Source organism: Durio zibethinus, chromosome 2 (genome assembly GCF_047325235.1).
Source record: "Durio zibethinus cultivar Kanyao isolate XHJ-2024 chromosome 2, ASM4732523v1, whole genome shotgun sequence".
In the NCBI taxonomy this organism is placed as follows: domain Eukaryota; kingdom Viridiplantae; phylum Streptophyta; class Magnoliopsida; order Malvales; family Malvaceae; genus Durio; species Durio zibethinus.
The window spans coordinates 7850708-7870026 of NC_143163.1; the positions used below are offsets into that span (position 1 = coordinate 7850708).

The 19319-nt window shown below is 30.1% G+C and overlaps 1 pseudogene; it reads left to right on the top strand.

Moving 5' to 3' along the window:
- The first annotated feature begins 5044 nt into the window (after positions 1–5044).
- Positions 5045–13126, top strand: LOC111308091 (uncharacterized; annotated as a pseudogene).
- Positions 13127–19319: the final 6193 nt, after the last annotated feature.

Here is a 19319-nt window from a genome sequence, read left to right on the forward strand (position 1 = left end):
TCAGCAAAAAGGAATTTCACATCCTTTAATGCTAAGTCAAAAAAGTCAAAGATTTGGTCTTAAGCAAAGTTAGTTTGCATGTTGTAAAACTCGTTAGACTTAAAAAAGTTTTCCATAGCTTACTGCTTAGCCTTTTTTGTAGCTTTAAGCTCATGCTTTAACCTTTCCACTTTAGCCAATGTCTCATTTAGCTTAAGGTCAGATTGCTGCTGTAAGGACTTAGCTATGGCTTTTTTGACTGACATGTCTTTAAGCTTTTGAGTCAAGTCATCAATCTTATTACCTAGGTCATCGTTAGTTTTTTTAAAATCAGCATTCTATGCCTTGAGCTACCTCGTCATTTTTGTGAGAAGGTTAAAGTCCTGGGTATAGATCTTGAGGCCTTACTCAGTCTTATAATAATGAGCAAGAGTTTGACAATAATTCATCAGGCCGTACCCTATATTTTGGGAGACAAAAGTAAAAAGCCAATCAAAGACCATAAAAAAAATAGAAACCAAGCTTAGACATTGCAAAATTAATAAAACTACTAGGCAAAAACAAACTAAACTGAAAGATGTACTAACCTTTTTAGGAAAGGGTGGCCCGTGTAATTTTTTTCACCACCTCTGGATCCTCATAAGCATTCTCCGATGAGTCAAACTCCAAGTTGATTGCCATTCACTTTGAGGTGGATTACAACTCAGCTACTGGCCTTGATCTTAGACCTTTTATGGGCCTTTTATGTCATTCTCTTCTGCTTAAGCTTTTGGAAAATAGGAAGGCAAAAACCCACTGACCTAGTTGGGTTGAGTAAGTGGTGGATCTATTATTTTTATAACCCTTAAAGGGGTATCAAGTTAAATAGGGGCTTTACCTCTCTCTCTCCTTCTCCCTTTAAGGTTCTATATAAACCAAAATACATTGAATATTGAACCTCAATTAGACATATCTATAAAAAAAAAAAACTAAAAGTTAAAAAAATTAGTGAAGGATAAATGTAATGTAAAGTTACCTCACATATAACCCTGCACTTAACCTCTCTAATGATACATGGAGAAGTTAGCTCATAAACATTTACAATCAATTTCTGCCCTTGGATGAAGTCTTTTCTTGCATCTCGAGCACCGAGCATGTCTATGGTAAGGGGGCTAACGTAGACTTTTTCGAAAATGCCAGGCCAATTATTTATTTCCCAAATCCTCTTCACTTTTTCTATACAAAGGAAGATGAGCTTATAACTATTTATTAAGCTCGGATAATTGGCAAAAATCCTCTTAGCGAGATAAACAGTTATATAAAACTAGTTCATTTTATGATGTTTCCTTATCATAAAAAATTTTTTAAATAGAGGGACTATAGGAACTAAACCTAAATTCTTTACAAATAATGATAAAAATCTACTAAGTACCAAAAAAATTTGGGATGAACTGAATGACAGTTAAATTATAAGAAATAATGAGCTCTACAATAAAAAAAAACCTTAGACCGACCACTATAAACTCCTAATACACCTAAATTTGATCGTTGTTCAAAGGTGTAGTGGCACAGTCATTAGTGGTTGATGAAATTACACTGTACCCCTTCTTTGAAAAGTCAAATTTGACCTTTAAAGTAGAAAAATGATGCATTAAGTACATAATAAGACAATTCTTGAGATTAGCTCTGCCATTTAAATTTTACATCACTTTTTTCATGATAATTCTTAAAAAGCAAAAGGTATATAAAGGAGGAAAGTCTTCATCATCGTTGACATTGGTGACCTCTGCCTCTCCCTTATCTTACCCTTTTCCTCAGTTTTGATGAATCTTTCTACCTACTTAGCTGCAAAAGCTTCATCGTCTAGTTGCTCAACTTTTGAAAGAGTAAACGCCCGAGTTAGAATAAAGGGTTGAACCAACATTACGTTGGAGAAAGAAAAAGTTGAAGAGAAAGTTAAAAACTCCTCAAACTCAGAAAATGAGCTAGAGTAAGACTCTAAGCTCAAATTATTTGCTAGTCAAGAAAAAGAAAAAAGGTAAGCAAGGTGAGAAAGATGAAAAGAATAAGGACTAGAGAAAAAAAGGGATTAGAAGAAGAAGAAGAAAAGTTAGTCGAAAAAGCCAAGTTGACTTCTAACATTAGGGCTAGAGGATTTTTGAGCTTGAAATCTAATACAATAAAAGGTTCATTAATCCCATCATAATCTCATTTTTCCCTTACACGAATGTTATCTTTGATTTATTTTTAGCTTTCAACAGATACAGATTTAACCAATAAAAACTCAGCTATAGTTTTTTCTTACAATAATAGAGGATTAAACATGCTAGAATCAGAAGATAAAATAAAATCGAAAATAAGCAAACCAAATAAAAAAAAATGAAAAGATTGATTGAAAGAAGGCTAAAAGTATTTGAGGTCAATTAAATATGGTTGGCTTGAGAGATAGAAGACTATGAAATGAGAAATGAAAGTCCTAGAAAGCCCTTTTTATAGCCAACTTGAGGTTCAAATGAACACCCCAAATCGTGTCACATCACCAAAATGGTTATTGAAGATAACCTTTCATATTTTTAACCCAAATTTAATAGTCAATTTTTCTCTCTCCTCAATAGTCAAATTGTTCTTTACCTAATAAATGCAAATATTGTTGAATTTGTAAGAAAGGCACATTAGTTATTCCACCATAAATTCTATTGTTAAATAAGACACATTACTTACGTTGTCCAAACATCTGTCGCATGTTAGGTTAGCCACATACCATCACGAAAGGAAAATTCAAAAACAAAAGAAAAGTATACAAGTTCTACATCGGCTTTCACAATAACAAAGCAGTCATTCACAAATAAATACAGCATGAAACATATGAAACACATCGACTATCGCCCATAAGTTTGGCCAATGCAGCTCTTATCCATATTGACACATAAGTATCCACCTTAATATTTTAAGGTTGGATCAACAAGATAAAATTCTTTTCAAAACCCACGCTCAAAAATCTAAGCTCGCTATCATCGAATATGGGTTTGATCAGTCCAACTTACACTTATCAACCTAAAACTCAGACTGCTCAGTGGAAAGAAAAAATGTTTTGAGTATTTTTTATTCAAAAGGCATAATAGTCATTTCTCTTCATTAGAGACAATCAACAAACAACCAGGGACATTTTTAACTTTTTAATTGAGCTAACATGTCAAGCCAACCTAAATTCTCAAGGCCACGTCAACTCGATCACCTCACCAGCTATTCACTAGAACCCCATAGATGCTGACATGTCGTTCCATGACTGGTTGGTCAACATCCAACGTAGCTCAGCTTACCAAGTCATTCCTGACCCTAAGGCTAACCTCGGACAGCCTAGCCTACCCAAAACCCTCCCACCTTACAGGTATAAATAGCATCTTCCAAGTATTATTTAATCCATCTTACTTTTTTATACTTTCTTACATTATTCTTCCTATATACTTTCTTGACTAATCTTTGATTTAAGTGTCAAAGCACAAACACTGGGATCACCCACAACTTTTGTCTTTAAATGCTCTTTTTCTCTCTTTTTTGATTTTAGGCTTTACCCCTAAAAGATAGCTCAGCACAAGCATAAACCATTTTTATTATTCTATTTTGAGTGATTAGGACTTTATTGTATCTTGAAATAATATTACAATCTTTAAACAAATATCCACATGCCTCTAAATCATCTTATTTTTATTTTTAATTTTTTTTGTTATTTTATCTTTTAATTTTTTTATATAAAAGAGATTAGAACTTAAAATTGAAAAAATATAAGTACTGTGATTTGAATTCTAAAATGCCCAATTCTATTGTCTAAATTCTAAATTAAACTCACTTGGAAAAATAAAAAATTAAAGTCGATTTCTCAATAAATATTAAAAAGTTTATATTTGATACATTATTAGTGTATAGTTTTATACATTATCAGTGTATCAAATGATGACAACTTATTAATAAGATGAATCAGATGATAACACTTTAACACTTCATTAATGAGTAAGTTTTTTTAAAAAATTTAATTTGTGTGTATTTATTTTAAAGTTGATAATTGTTCATTAATGAAGTATTATCATTTGATACACTGATAATGATAATGTGTATATAATCTGACAATGTATCAAATATAAATTTAAATATTAAAACCATATATGTTGTTAAAGAAATTAGGAGAATCAACTTGAATGTGATAATAAACAAAAGAAAATATGACATCAAATATTTTTTATATAACCCATAGTAAAACTTGAGAAAACACTACTACGATAGCCATCCAATGTAATCTATCATGCCATTTCTCTCCCATATCAAACAATCTAAAGCCACCTTAACATGCCAATGCCATTCACGATCTCCTCCCTTTTCACCACACCATTTGTTAAGAAAGTGTAGGCCACCCCATGGGTTTTTTTACTATTTAAAGGCTATGGGCCTTGTACTTTTGTGCTTCTTTAAAAAGCCATAACTACTTAATAAAAAAAGGTAGAGTTATTTTAAGGGAAAAAAAAAAGAAGGTGGCATCGTAAACCAAGAAAAGAAAGGAGAAAAAAGAAGCCAAAAAAATAAAGAGAAAATATAGAAGGGAGAGTTGATTGAACAAAAGTCGATCAAAAGTCCAATTGAGCTGAAATTTTATTAGCAAGTTTATGATTCAAAGTTCTACATTCTGTATGTTGAAGATTGAGTTTGAACTCTCTAAGAACAAATCCATGGTATATTAGTTAAATCACCTATTTGATGAGATTTCTCCAATTATATTTTTAGTTGTTGATTAGCTTTAGTTTTAGTCAAAAAATAACTTTATATATCTATTATTTGATAGTATACATTTTTTTCTAGTAGTCTATGGTTTTTCTCTCTACACTGTAGGGTTTTTCACATAAATCTTGGTGTGCTTTATTTTTTATTTTGTTATTAATTGTTGATTGAAGTCTATAATTGTAGATTTATTACGATATATTGTTTCTGCATTGTTGTATTTATAGCTTCAAGCCCAACACCATTTTCCTCTCAACCGATCCCAATTCACTCTTTCTTTTACTATTTTTTCCAACGTAAAAACAAAAACAAAGTCACCATGCCATCTACTTCATCACTCGTTACAACACCATGTCATCCGATGACTCAGTACCTGCAAAGCCTATTAGCCTCTTCACGTCCCTTCTTTCATGGTGAACTTGAATCTGTGGACAAGAATTTACTTTTTTTGGTAGTTCTTTTGTGTTCTGTCGGTGCTGGAGAGTGCTGGCATAAGCACGGTAGCTTTTTGAAGCATTTGGTAGATATCTATAACACAGGGATTCAAATAACGATTTAATAGCGGAATAGCGATCACAAAATTACGGTAGCGCCACCCTCCGCCACCATTATTAGATAAAAAATGGTTGAAAAATTCATTCACAGTAAAAACAGAGAGTAACAGCCATAAAATAACTGCATAATGGGCAATAGTGGCTGTTATTACCGCTATTCCATTTTTCTACTCACGGATCTAATAGTTCAAGAAAAAAATAAAATTTTAAGTCTGCAGAATAAAACAATAAACCTGCAAAAGTAAAAGTAAAAGCCAAAGCAAAAAATAAAGCTCACAATCTTAGATCTTTATCATCAAAATAAATTTAAAAACGAGCTAGAAAATAGATCAATTATTTCAAGTTTCAACCATTCAATCGATATTTTCGGCATTCAAATTCAAATCAGCCTCAAGTTTTCAATCAACATTCAAGATCAAATAAGGTAAGAAAAAAAGTTAAATTACCTTTTTTTTATGTAAAATTTTTGTAAAATGATCTATTGTGAGAGTTTGAAAGATGAACGAGGTATCCGTAGATACTAGATAAGTCAGTAAGTGATAGTGACAAAGGGATGCGAGAGAAAATGAGAGATTATTTTGAAAAGTCAAAGAAGGTAGCACGAAGAAAAAGATAAACAGAAAAGAGTATTAACGTTTCTAGAAGGGTCTGCCATTTGTTAGAAAGAATTAAACAAATTTGGGATATTAGGCACGTGGGGAGAGATTGGATTAGGTAGGGAGGGATTGGGTGTGGTGGGGTATTGGGGGGAAGGTGGGGAAGGATTGGGTGTGGTGGGATGTTGGAAGGAAGGTGAAGAGGGATTGGATTGGGGTGGGGTGTTTAGAGGGTAGGATTGAATTTTTTTATTTAATTTTGTAATTAATCTTTGAAAATTTTTTAGATAAAATTTAATAAGTGGTTTTGAAATTTTATAATTAAAAAAAAAAAGAGATTAATAATTTAATATAATATATAGAGATTTTAAATGAAAAATTTTGATAAATTTTTTTGTATACGTTAGATGAAAAATAATTAAAATTAAATATTATATTTTGATTGTGTTATATATTAATTTATAATTGTATCTGAATTTTAAAATTTTTTTTTGTTTTGATATTTATATTATTGTCAATTCTTTTGATATTAGATTAATTCTTGTTATTTTTGTGTAATTATTGAAGATTGTGTTTATTATATAATTATTAAAAGTTGTTTGTGATAAAAAAAATTATATCAATTAGTGTATCAAAAAAATTAAGTTACTTAATAAATTTAGCATTTTATGATCTATTACTCTTATTAAGATTAAAAACTAAAAAATAAAAAATATAGGTTTAAAAATTTTATTAAAATATAAGTTTGAAAACTTTTAATTTTTGAAATTTTTTTAGATAAAATCTAATTAGAGGGATTGAAGATTTATAAGTAAAAAAAATTAAGAGATTAATAATTTAATATGATATACATAGAGATTGTAGATGAAAATTATTGATAAATTTTTTATATAAGTTAGACGAAAATTAATTAAAATTAAATATTATATTTTGATTGTGTTATATATTAATTTATAATTTTGTATATGAAATTTAATAAATTTTTTTGTTGTTTCGATATTTATATTGTTATCAATTCTTTTGATATTAGATTAATTCTTATTATTTTTGTGTAATTATTAAAGATTGTATTTATTATATAATTATTTGAAGTTATTTGTGATAAAAAAAATTAATATCAATTAGTGTATCAAAAAGATTAAGTTATTTAATAATATTCTTAAGATTAAAAACTAAAAATTAAAAAATTTAAAGTAAAATCAATTTTAATGATGTAATAAGTAATATTAATATTTCTAAATATAAGTTTGTTTTATTTTTATACAAAATAGTAAGTATGCCACCACGTGAAAAGTTCTCGAGTAAAAGAGTAGAGGGCACGCCAAGTGAGGATATAGGTTAGCATTTTGGAACACCTGTGCCAAATACAAGAGGAAATGTTTTATGTAAACTTTGTGGTAAAGTTGTTAAATGAGGAATAACACGTTTCAAAGAACACATTGCTCATAAAACTGACAATGTTGCACCATGCCTCAATGTTACTAGTATGTTATGTTTTCTTAATTCCTTTGAAAATATTATTGTTAATTTCTTAATAAAAATTATAAAATTACATAAGCATGTGCAACTAATTTTCTCTTTTTTTTAACTATATTATTAATAGGTATAGTAAGAGAAAGTATAATGAAACTCCTTCAAGAAAGTAAATCAAAAAAAGCTGACAACAAAAGGAGAAAAAATGAATTTTTATCACAGTTAAGAGGGGAAGATGATTATGAAGGATTTACTGATAAAGACATCGCTAGTAGATAAGTTGTGCAAGATAGTATCCAATCATAACATGAGTGGCACAGAAGACAAGAATTTAGACAAAGAACTAGTGGTTGGAGTAACATATATGAAGAAGGACGAAGCTCTCATGGTTCAGTTGTTGAATATTTTGAAGAAAGAACAAGGAAATCAACTCCAAATGAGTCTGAATTTTCATTAATGGGAGCTATTCCTGAATTGGTTAGAAGTAAAAGTTCAAGACAACCAAAAGTAAGTGATTTATTTCTAAAGACATTAAAAAGAAAAATGCGTGAATCAGTATCAAAATTTTTGATATATGATTGACTTCTTTTTCAATTAGCAAATTCTCCATGGTTGCATAATTTGATTTCTGTGGCAGCAGAAGTTGGCCAACATATAAGACTTTCAACACCTTATGAGATCTCATATGTGTATTTAGAGTCTGAGTATCAACAAGTTCATGAATTGGTTAATGGATTAAAAGCTCATTGGAATGAATTGGGTGTCACTTTGATGTGTGATGGTTGGACCAATAGTTTGAATCAAATGCATATCATTAATTTCCTTGTTTATTGTAGTAAAGGGACCATTTTTTAGAAATCTGTAGATGTCTCAAGTGTTCATTGTAGAGATGCAAACTTTTACTATAGATTATTAGATGAAGTTATGGAAGAAATTAGAGAAAAATACATTGTTCAAATAGTCACTGATAACGAGACAACATTTAAGGCCACAAGAAAAAGACTAATGGAGAAGAGAAAACATTTGTATTGGACAGCATGTTCAGCTCATTGTTTGGACTTGCGCCTTAAAGATATTGAGAAGAAAAAAAATGTGGCAAAGGTTTTGGATGATGCAAAGAAAGTGACTTGTTTTATATACAATCACATTTGGACTGTTAATTTGATGAAGAAATATACACAAGGGAAGCAAATACTTCGTCCTGCTCTTACCCGATTTACCACTCATTTCATACAATTAGAAGAAATAATGAGGCAAAAGCAAAGTTTGAGAGAGATGTTCAATTCAAAGGTTAGTACTTAGTAATTAATAATTGTACAACTATTTAAATCTAGCATCTTTTTATAATATCATTGTTTTAAAATATTAATTTAAAATATATTACTCTAAAAATTTATTGATGAATATATAGGAATTTAAAGATTCAAAATGGGGACAACAAAAATCAAGACCTGCTTATGAAGCTAAAAAAATCATTTTGGGAAAAGATTTTTGGAAAAAAGCAGGCGATATAATAAAAGTTTATGAGCCTTTGGTAAAAGTGTTGCACCTTGTGGATGATGATGAAAAACCAACAATGAGCATTATTTACGAGGCTGTGGATAAAGCTAAACAAGCAATTCAGCAAACTTGTAGTTATTTTGCTGAATATGAAAAGATTATTGACAATTAGAAGAAATAATGAGGCAAAAGCAAAGTTTGAGAGAGATGTTCAATTCAAAGGTTAGTACTTAGTAATTAGTATAACTATTTAAATCTAGCATCTTTTTATGATATCATTATTTTAAAATATTAATTTAAAATGTATTACTCTAAAAATTTATTGATGAATATATAGAAATTTAAAGATTCAAAATGGGGACAATAAAAATCGGGACCTGCTTATGAAGCCAAAAAAATCATTTTGGAAAAAGATTTTTGAAAAAAAGCAGGTGATATAATAAAAGTTTATGAGCCTTTGGTAAAAGTGTTGTGCCTTGTGGATGGTGATGAAAAACCAACAATGGGCATTATTTACGAGGCTGTGGATAGAGCTAAACAAGTAATTTAGCAAACTTGTCGTTATTCTGCTGAATATGAAAAGATTATTGACAATAGATGGAGTTTCATGCACTCTGACTTGCATTCAGCTGGTAAGTAAACCAAGAATATATATGGTATTTAAAAAATATGTTTATTTTTTATACTTAAATTGCTTATATATTTATTTTTTATTACTTTAATATAATATTGTTATAAATTATGTTTAGGTTACTATCTAAATCCACCATTTTAATTTGGAACGAAACATTCTGCAAATGTATTTAAAGAAACATTAGAAGGTATAAAAGCAGTTATTGAAATATTAGAACCTTCGATAGATACTCAAATTAGAATGATTAATCATGTTAGTATTTAATACTATTTTATAACTTTGACATTTATTTTATGTATTAAAAATTAAATTATTTTTTATTTATTCATTTATTATTGTATTTTCAATCGATGTAGTTGTTATTATTTCGAGACAAGCATGAAACATTTGGTAATCCACAAGCAAAAAAAGCTTGGAAGCAAATGAATCCAGGTAAATAGTAAGTTAAATAATTATAATTTATTTGCATTATTTAATTGTATAGCCCATTGAAATTTAATTTAAATAATTTTATACAGCTGAGTGGTAGATGATATATGACACTTGTGTTCCTAAATTACAAAAACTAGCAATCAAAGTGCTTAGTCAAACAACATCTGCATCAAATTGTGAACGTAATTGGAGCACATTTAGCTATATTCACACTAAAGCAAAAAATAGATTGAAGTTTGAAAGACTCCAGAAACTTGTATATAGCTATTATAACATGAGGTTGAGGATGATACATCATAAAAGAATGAGCATTGATGAAATAAATAATAGTTTTAATCCTATTAGCCTTAACCATATTTTTTAATATGATGATCCATTAATAGAATGAATGCAAGAGAAAGAAAATCTTTTATTAGATGGTCAAAACTCTAATTGGTTACTTGCAGATAATTTTGATAATAAAATGAATGTTGAACGATCACGTCAATCTCAAGAAAGAAATGTGTCTCATTCAAGTTCAAGTCCAACACCAAATCAGAGTGATGATGGTGGTGATTTAAGTCCAGATGATGATGGTGATGGAAATGGTGATGGTGATGGTGCGATTTTTGGTGACAATATGGATGCAAATCGACCTTACAACCCACTTGGAGGAGAATTTGGGCTTGTTTCTACTGGTGAACTTTTCATTAATATGGCAGAATACAGAGGAAATCCATTTGCTGAATCTAGTGAGGGTCAAAACGCACGTACAGCTCGATCAAAAGGAAAAACGAAGAAGCACCACTATGATATTTCTAGAGGTTCTTCATCTTCAGTTGGGAGACCAAATTCTAGTAACTTTGAGTATAGTGAATCATCTGCCAGTACTCAAAGACATTACTATCCACCAGAACAACTTAATTTTCGACCTTCTCATGGTTATCCACCTCAAATGTATCTTTCACCTCCTCAAATATATCCTCCACCTCAAATGTATTAGTTACCAAAAATGTACCTTCCACCACAAATGTATCATCTTCAAATATATCCTCTACCTCAAATGTATCAAGAACAAAGGCCTCAGGGATGGAGATGGAGTCAACTTGGCTCTCAAAATGAAGATAGAGAATTTGATCCTCCTCGTCATTCTACCATGTGGTAAATTTTGAAATATATATCAATAATTGTAGTTGATGGAATTTGAAATTATTATATTTTTAAGTTTGTAATTTTATTAAATTAAATGCTTGGTATTTAACATATTATCTTTTGTTAATATTTTATTTGTCTAGAATTAATATTGAATATGAATTTGGTCAAAAAAAATTTTATGGATAAACCAAATATGAATGCTTTTTATAATCTAAATAAAATTGTGAATAATTTTTTTAGAAAATAAAAAACATAGAGTGTCATAAACTATTTTTATAATCATTGAATAAGAGTTTTTATAATTATAATTATAATTATAATTATAATATTTTATAATAAATTGTGTAAAAAAAAAATCCACGACCGTGATGACCACAGTGACCGTAATTATCTCCATTATATCCGAAAACGCGATAAATATTATGCAACCGAAAACGTGATCGCAACCGCTATTTAAATCCCTGCTATCGCATACTTAAGATATGGAAAGCGCAAGACCCTACCTGCCTATGCGGTCTGTTTCACTCTGCTTATTCCAACTCTTATGTCAACCTTGCCATATTCGATCCTTCCACTGGTCGTGAAGTAGGAAGAGGCCATGTTGGTGAGGCAGCCGAGCGTTTGATTCATTTGTTCTGCACCGTGCCAAGGCAACCTTTAATTCATAATGATCTTTTGTTCAAGTATTCTAATTCTGAACTTGTTGAGCACCTTAAGCATTCTGATTTCGTTGAAGAATGCGAAAGAAAAGGGTTTGTTCAATGAAGACGAGGTTTGGAGCAAGAAACTACGTGGGCTTTTGCCTGAAAATGGGATTGTAGTGAAGCACATAAAGACTGGTGAAGATGTGTTCGTGTCTAGAAGGATAGTGGCAGTTTTCCTTCTGATGACCATGGCAGATTTCAGTGACAAGTATTTTGAATTCCAGGATGTTTTATTTGAAAACCTTGATGGTCGGCTTGGGTTTACCGGGAATAATTATGTTGCTTTGTGGCCTGGAAATGGAAAACCAGGGCCGCGGCTGAATTCAATATCGAGGATGGGAGCAATTTATAGTTTGATAGTGAGAGAGGAAGAGATTTTTGTGGAACAAAGAAAAAGGTCAGGCGGTCCTGGAGTTGAAATTGAGAAAGATGAGGATATTGAGCTTGTGGTGCCACCAATTTTTGAGAACTGCACTAAGGTTTTGGTTGCCAAGGAGCAGATAGAGGCAAGGGACTTGTATTGGGAAGCTGTTTGTGATGTTCCAAGGGAGGGCTAGAGCGAGCTGAGGAGTTATTATTAGGTAGCATCGAGAAGAACCATTTGTTGGTGAACCACACCTGGTCTTGGCTCAGGTTTATCTGACAAAAGGAAGGTTTGAGGAGGCAGAAAAAGAGGCCGAAAAAGGGCTGACCCTGATGTTGGACTGGAGCAGTCCGCGGGACAAGAGGATTGCGTTGGAAGGATGGATTGCTTGGGCAAGAGTTTTGTTGATGAAGGCTAAAGAAAAGTCTTGGCCACAAACTTCATGCTGGATCCTCAATCTAGGCCTTGTTAAGTAAGATGACCTTATTTCCTTTTGTTCGATGCATATTCTGCGATGATCTAGTTGTGGCCGTCAAAAAAATAAAATAAAATATTGCTCTGAACCCTGCATTATCAGATCTATCAATTCTCTCTTATATATGTTTGGTTGCTAAGAATGAGACAATATGTATGATGTGTTAAGAAATTTGTTCGTATCAATGTTTCGCTGTGAATTGAGAAGAACTCCGATTAAAAAGATGGAGTACAGCAATGTCTAAATAACCAACCAATCATTGTGATCAGTATGGTGACCCACATGGATGTCGAGAACCCTAGTTCTCATCTCTCGACACTCAAAGGATCATAGTCACCAACATGGTCATTATTCATCATATTGCTGAGATAAGAAGCATATGGGGCACCCCCATCATGAACTGTTTGTAATGAACAAGTTAATGGTTAGCCTCTCTTACTGGAAATGTGACCAAAAGACCTGTTCAACTAAACAAGGCAAGAAGGCGTTTTCATTATCAATGTCCAAGACTTTTTATTTAGTACTAAATTTGTCATTGCCCTTAAAATTTTTAAACAAAAAACTTGATGCTTCTTTTTGTCTTGTTTAACCTCTGTTTTATCTTTCTCGTGTAATTTAATCAAATAAATTACATTTAAATTCATTACACACGTGAAGTTCATTGACAGTATAATTCTAATTAATCTAAAAGTAAAAATCAGAAACTAAACATTAAAACTTAATTAAAAAAAAAAAAAAAGAGGGGAAGAAGAAGAAAATTATCCCTCTTTATGACTTTGTTAATATCTTTTTGGGTCTTTCACTAATCTGGCATTGAGACCTTTATTGCTTGAACAGTTGAAAGGAAGCTTAGATTAGGTCTGTCCAATACGGTTTAGCTTAATCAAATTTTAATTTGATTTGGCAACAGAGTTGGACACAATTTGGTAAATTCAAAAAGGAAAGATATATAGTAAATGGAGTTTCACTTTGCAGAATTGAAGAACTCTCTCCACAATTATGGATTCATCCATATATTCAGTGTATCACAATCACTTGGATAAGACAATAATCACGATGATTAGGGTCAATCAAGTTTTGCAGCATCAGCAAAGCAAACCAAAGCAGATCAGGACCTATAAGTAAGACAATAATCCCCCAAGCCCCACCTTGTTTGCAAGGATGTGACATTATTTGAGAAGGAGGAACATGTATAATAAAAACAAACATGAGTGCCTTAATTAACAAAGTTAATCTTGGGTTTTTCTTCCAAAAGTTTAGGGTGAGGAGAAGTTTTCTCATTCTGAGGCCAAGATAGACCGTACGCCTAAAAAAAACTTATATTAGATTTGTAGATTGTTTAGACATTACATGAAATAGAGATTTAGTGATTGTTTTTTATTGGTGATTTTAAATAAACACTATAAAATTTCGTGTTTTTATAAAATTAGAAGAGTTTTTTTATAAAACACCATTAAATTTTTATATAGCGTCATTTGAATTTAAAAACGTCACTAAAAATATATTTTTGTGACATTTGTTAACCTAAACGTCATTATATATTTTGACTTTTAATTGAAGAAGATTATTCAAGATTTTTTTGTCATAAATGCTTTGAATAACCCTATTTATTTTTTTATAAGTGATTATTTAAGACGTTTTCTGGCCCAAAACACCTTGAATAATCTTTAAAAAAAAAGAAAATTAATTATTTAAGGCTTTTTTGGTCATAAATGCCTTGAATAATCCAAAAAAAAAAAATTGGATGAGATTATTAAATGCGTTTTTAGCCAAAATCGACTTAAATAATCTCTTTCAACTTTTAATTAAAAGAGATTATTGAAGGTATTTTTAGTCAGAAATACCTTGAACAACCCATTCTTTTTTTTATTATTATTCAAGGCGTTGTCCAACAAAAAATGCCTTGAATAATCTAAAAAAAAAAAATTGGAGGGGATTATTGAAGACATTTTTAGCCAAAAACGCCTTTAATAATCATAGTTTCCTGCTGCCAAATTTCTTTTAATTTCAAACCCGCGAGATCCTTTTTATGTTTTTCTTTCCCCTACTCATTTCTTCCATTCTCACTCATTTTGAGTCACTTTCTTCTCATTTTCTGCTTAAGTTTCAGTTATTTTGAGATCAATTTTCATCTTTTTTCTTTTCGTTTTTGCAAATTTTAAGTTAACTTTATTGTATTTTGGATCAAATCCCTAAACTTCTTGTCTGATTTGTTGCTACCGCCGTTCAAGCTCTATTGGTAAGCTCCATTTCAATATTGGTAATTTTCAGTGTTTGACCATTCTTTTTCTTTTTTTACCAATTTATTTCGTTATTATAATTCTGAGTTTGGTTTTATTTGATTAATGAGAAAATTTCAAGATTAAAATAGAAAGTGAAAGAAATAGGATTTTTTTCTAAAAAACTTGAAATTGAATGTTGAATTTAGTTACAAATATGAATAAAATTTTAGATTTAGTTTTTTTTTCAGCAAAATATTTTTACAATTACTAAAAAATTGTTACTTGTTAATATGAATTTGTTAATTCATTCAAGATATCCTTAAGAAACTATTTTGAAATAGTCTATTATGTTTGTTTTTCATCTCATCGTAACATTTGTCTTGTTCATTTTTTAAGATTATAGTGTTTTATGAAACAACTTAATCTTACTTGAAAGGATTCGTTGTGCATGAAAACCATCAACAATAGAAGATAGAGAACTAAAAAAAGACATCTATAATCATTTGTGTATATTGCAAAGTAATGTATTTGCTACATACTTAATCTTCCTCTGTTACACTATAAGTTTCTATATGTATAAATATTCGATTAAAATTTGTATAAATTTTTTGTTGATGTTATCTCTATTCCTTTTTTATTTTTGATTAATGTACTAAAATAATTTGAATGTTATTGCATGTATTAAATTTTGTATTCCATCCACATTGAAATAAATTATGTATTATAATATTCAGTTTATGAATTTAAGTGCATTTTTATTTCTTTTAATATTTTTTATTTAATGATGATAATCAATATTAAAAGAAAATTAAAAAAATAAATTTCTTAATTTAGCAGTATTTGTGCCTAAAAATATCGCTAAATGTTAAAATGTAGTAGCGCTTTCTATTATAAAGGCCGCCAAATTTAGTGGCACTTTCTATTATAAAAGCCATTAAATTTAGCGGTATTTTATGATAAAAATGTAGTTAAGTTAACGACGTTTTTTTAAAAACATTGTTTTTCTTCTGACACAGGTATAGACAACATTCTTACATAATTTTTAGCAAACACCACTAATCTTTTAGTGACACTTATAAATATCGCTAAACATGAAAAAAATGCCATTAAAAACTTAATCTCTTATAATAGTGAAAATTATTAATAAATAGCAACTTTAAACTTCTTCTGATATGGATGCTAAGAGATTTTGAATACCTTTCCCCACACTTTCTTTCAAGAAGATTGAGAAAACAAACTTCAAAGTCCCGTTACGGACATTCTTTAAACAGACACTTCACATTATCATATGGAGAAGATGTTTCCAATATAAGCGAATCATGATTGATACCTTAGGCTATCGAACATGGTTGGACCCCCCCACAAAACGTAGGGTCCTCAACCACCCAATTTAAAACAACAATGTTCTAAAACTTTTTTGTGATTGGGACCAAATATATATCTGTAAACTTCAACTTAACCACTCCAAAACCCAAATCTCCAGCAGAGCAAACATTGTCGATTTCAGGTGGGGTCATTGCTCTTTCCAGCGCAATCAACGCCAGACCTAATTCGTTCAATCTTAATTTGTATTTGTGAAACTGAAAAAACACTTACAAAAACCAAATGACCCATCATCAAATTTGCTTCTTTTTTTTTTAATTTTTTTGCTGGCAAAAGAAACCAATACAGTTCATATTCCACTAAGGAATTTTGATGGTTTTGAAATTGCATGTGTTGCATTAAAGGCGTGTGCTGATAATGTGTAATCACTGGATTCTAGGTTCTAGATATACATGTTAAAATTTAGAACTGCATGAAGCAAAATCATTGCTTTGCTATATATAATAATTTTCTTTGACATATAGCTGTTAGTTCTGCTTTTTTTTTTTACAGTGCACCACAAATAGCCTAAGCCATGACCCAACCCAATTTCCTTTTTTGCTTTAACTATCTATAATAATCTACATTGTATAATTAATACAAGCCATTTTTGGTTTGATTGGTATTTTTTAAAACCTTAATATTTAAGTATATAATTTTTTGTTAATAGAATGTTAGACTCTTAATATCAATTATCAAATTTTAATTTTTGATAATCTTAAATATAAACAAAAATTAATAAATTTCATTTGACATATTATTTGAACATAAAAATTAAAAATATTACATGATTAATAAATAATAGTAATACTCAAAAATTATATTTATAATATTTAATACATGAAAATTAATAATACGTTCAACGCGTTATTTAGATTTCGATATCATAAATTTTCTCACAATCAATGTATAACTAATTAACATTCATATTTTAATTATTGAAAAGATTCAAATGAAGGAAAAAAATTCGAAAGTAAAGATGCCAACTAATAATTTGATGATATATTTTCAAGTTTTATTTTCTGTGCGTTGCTTTCTTCCATTGATTATGCTTAAAGCAACAAGCATATTATATATGTGCAAACCGTGTGGTTAGTCACCACGCGCCATAAATGGTTATGTTTCGAATCCAACTCATCCAAACACAACAAACATCAAGAAATAAATCATTAACGTTCTTGTTTTTCATAAACGATCGAATGGGGACCCCGGCCTACCAGCAGTCCACCACCACCACCACCACCCAGCACTTCATTGTCTCCTTAATGGAAGGTTTTAGAATGTGATTCTTTATAATCTTAAACTTGTCATAAGCTCAAAATTATATAGTAGGGCCCATAATTAGAGACCAAACTAAAATTTTTTTATACAAAAAAAAATTATCATTTAAAGAAAATAAGAAAAAGATTGATATATATCACCTTTTAAAGATAATTTATAAATTAATTGATTTAAATTCAGGTTCAAACTAAAACCATTTTGAAAAAAGTAAATTCGTCTAAAACTTGTTTAGGCATGTGAAGGTTATTGATGCCCTACATGCATATTTTTTGGTCCAATTGCAAAGAGTAAGGAAGAGATGTAAATAAACTCGACATTGATTAGTCTTATAAAAGAAAGATTAATGTTCAGATCATGAAAATGATATAGGTAAAGAAAACGGAAAAATTAAGGCTACTTTCCATTTTATAAGCCAAAAAAAATGAAATTTGTGAATAAGTGAAGAAGAAGTAACTATATTGTATGTAGACAATCAAGTGTTGAAGTAGAGAGAATTGATTATACACATCTGCCATGTTTTTGTTTTTTTCAAAATATCAATACTGAATGATGTGAAGGGACAGGAGAGTGACCCTCAAGTCTCAACCTTTTGGCAATAGTGGAATAAAAGCAATTGGACAAGTCCAGCAGTTAAAAGACAAATGTAAATGGTATATATGCAAATTCAGCAGAGTATGATTACAAAAGCATATATGTGACTGAATCACCATCTTCCAAATGTAATAAATTGCTTCACCATATGGAAACAAGTAAAAAGATGGGAGTAATGCTTGTAAAAAGGACCGTAGCTTTTAAATTAAGAAAATATAAGTTCGTAGGCCACAACTAATCTGACAGGAAATGCTTTGCAAACTTAACCATCATCACTTTAGAGTAAATTATCAAAAACAAAAGAACAACTTTGGGAATTCCTAGAATAAAGCTTCTATATGTTTGCAATTGCATAACGATATTAAATTATATATATTTATAAATCTTATTAGCCGAACCGACAAAAGAGAAATGGTTAAAAGGGGGAGAAAAAGAAATAGTAGCAGTTTTCTTTTTAAAGATTATTTCAGGTTCAAACTAGTATTATGTTGGCTAGGCATGCAAATTTTAAATGAAGAGAAAAGGGTGCGTCCTGTTGGAAATATACTTTTCCTTAATGATGAAAAAATCTTAAGAGTAAATTCTAGCTGCTTGTATTTCTTTAGTCATGAATAATCACGTTGAAATTTTGGTATTAATTTGCATTCAACTAATCATGTAATTTTTTTTATAAAAAAAAAAATTTGATGTTGCGATTTGAATTTTAAATATCATTTTTTTAAAAATGATTACATAAATTAATTAAATTAAATTTTAAATTATGAGCATGCAAGTTTTGATGAAGTAAATTCTAATCATTTAAATATATAATGCTTGAGTTTCAGTCGAGTGAATGAAAAATTGAATCCGATATATTAGAGGTATAAAGTTTAGATAGTGTAGTAGTAGAAAATAATGTGGAAAAGATACAGCAAATGGGTGGTCATGTGTGAAAGAAGATGTGACTTGAAGAAATAGAAGAGTCAAAATTCCAGAATAATTGGTTGACAAACTTCTCCATGAATTTCAACATTTCAGACAAACATATACATATCCAGGAAAGATTTTGTCGCCAAAAAGTGCTATTTCAAGATAATTATTTTTATTTCCATTCCTATTAAACAAGTTACAGTAGTTAATCCAAGCTTGCATTTGCTTCTTTTCTACCGAAAGGTAGTAGGAAATCAACCCGGAATCAGCAAAATCAGTAGGCTACACAGCCTACAGAAGGCCACGGACAGTCCCCTGTCGGAGATTAAAAAAAGTTGAAAACCACCTTGATTAACAAGCAGG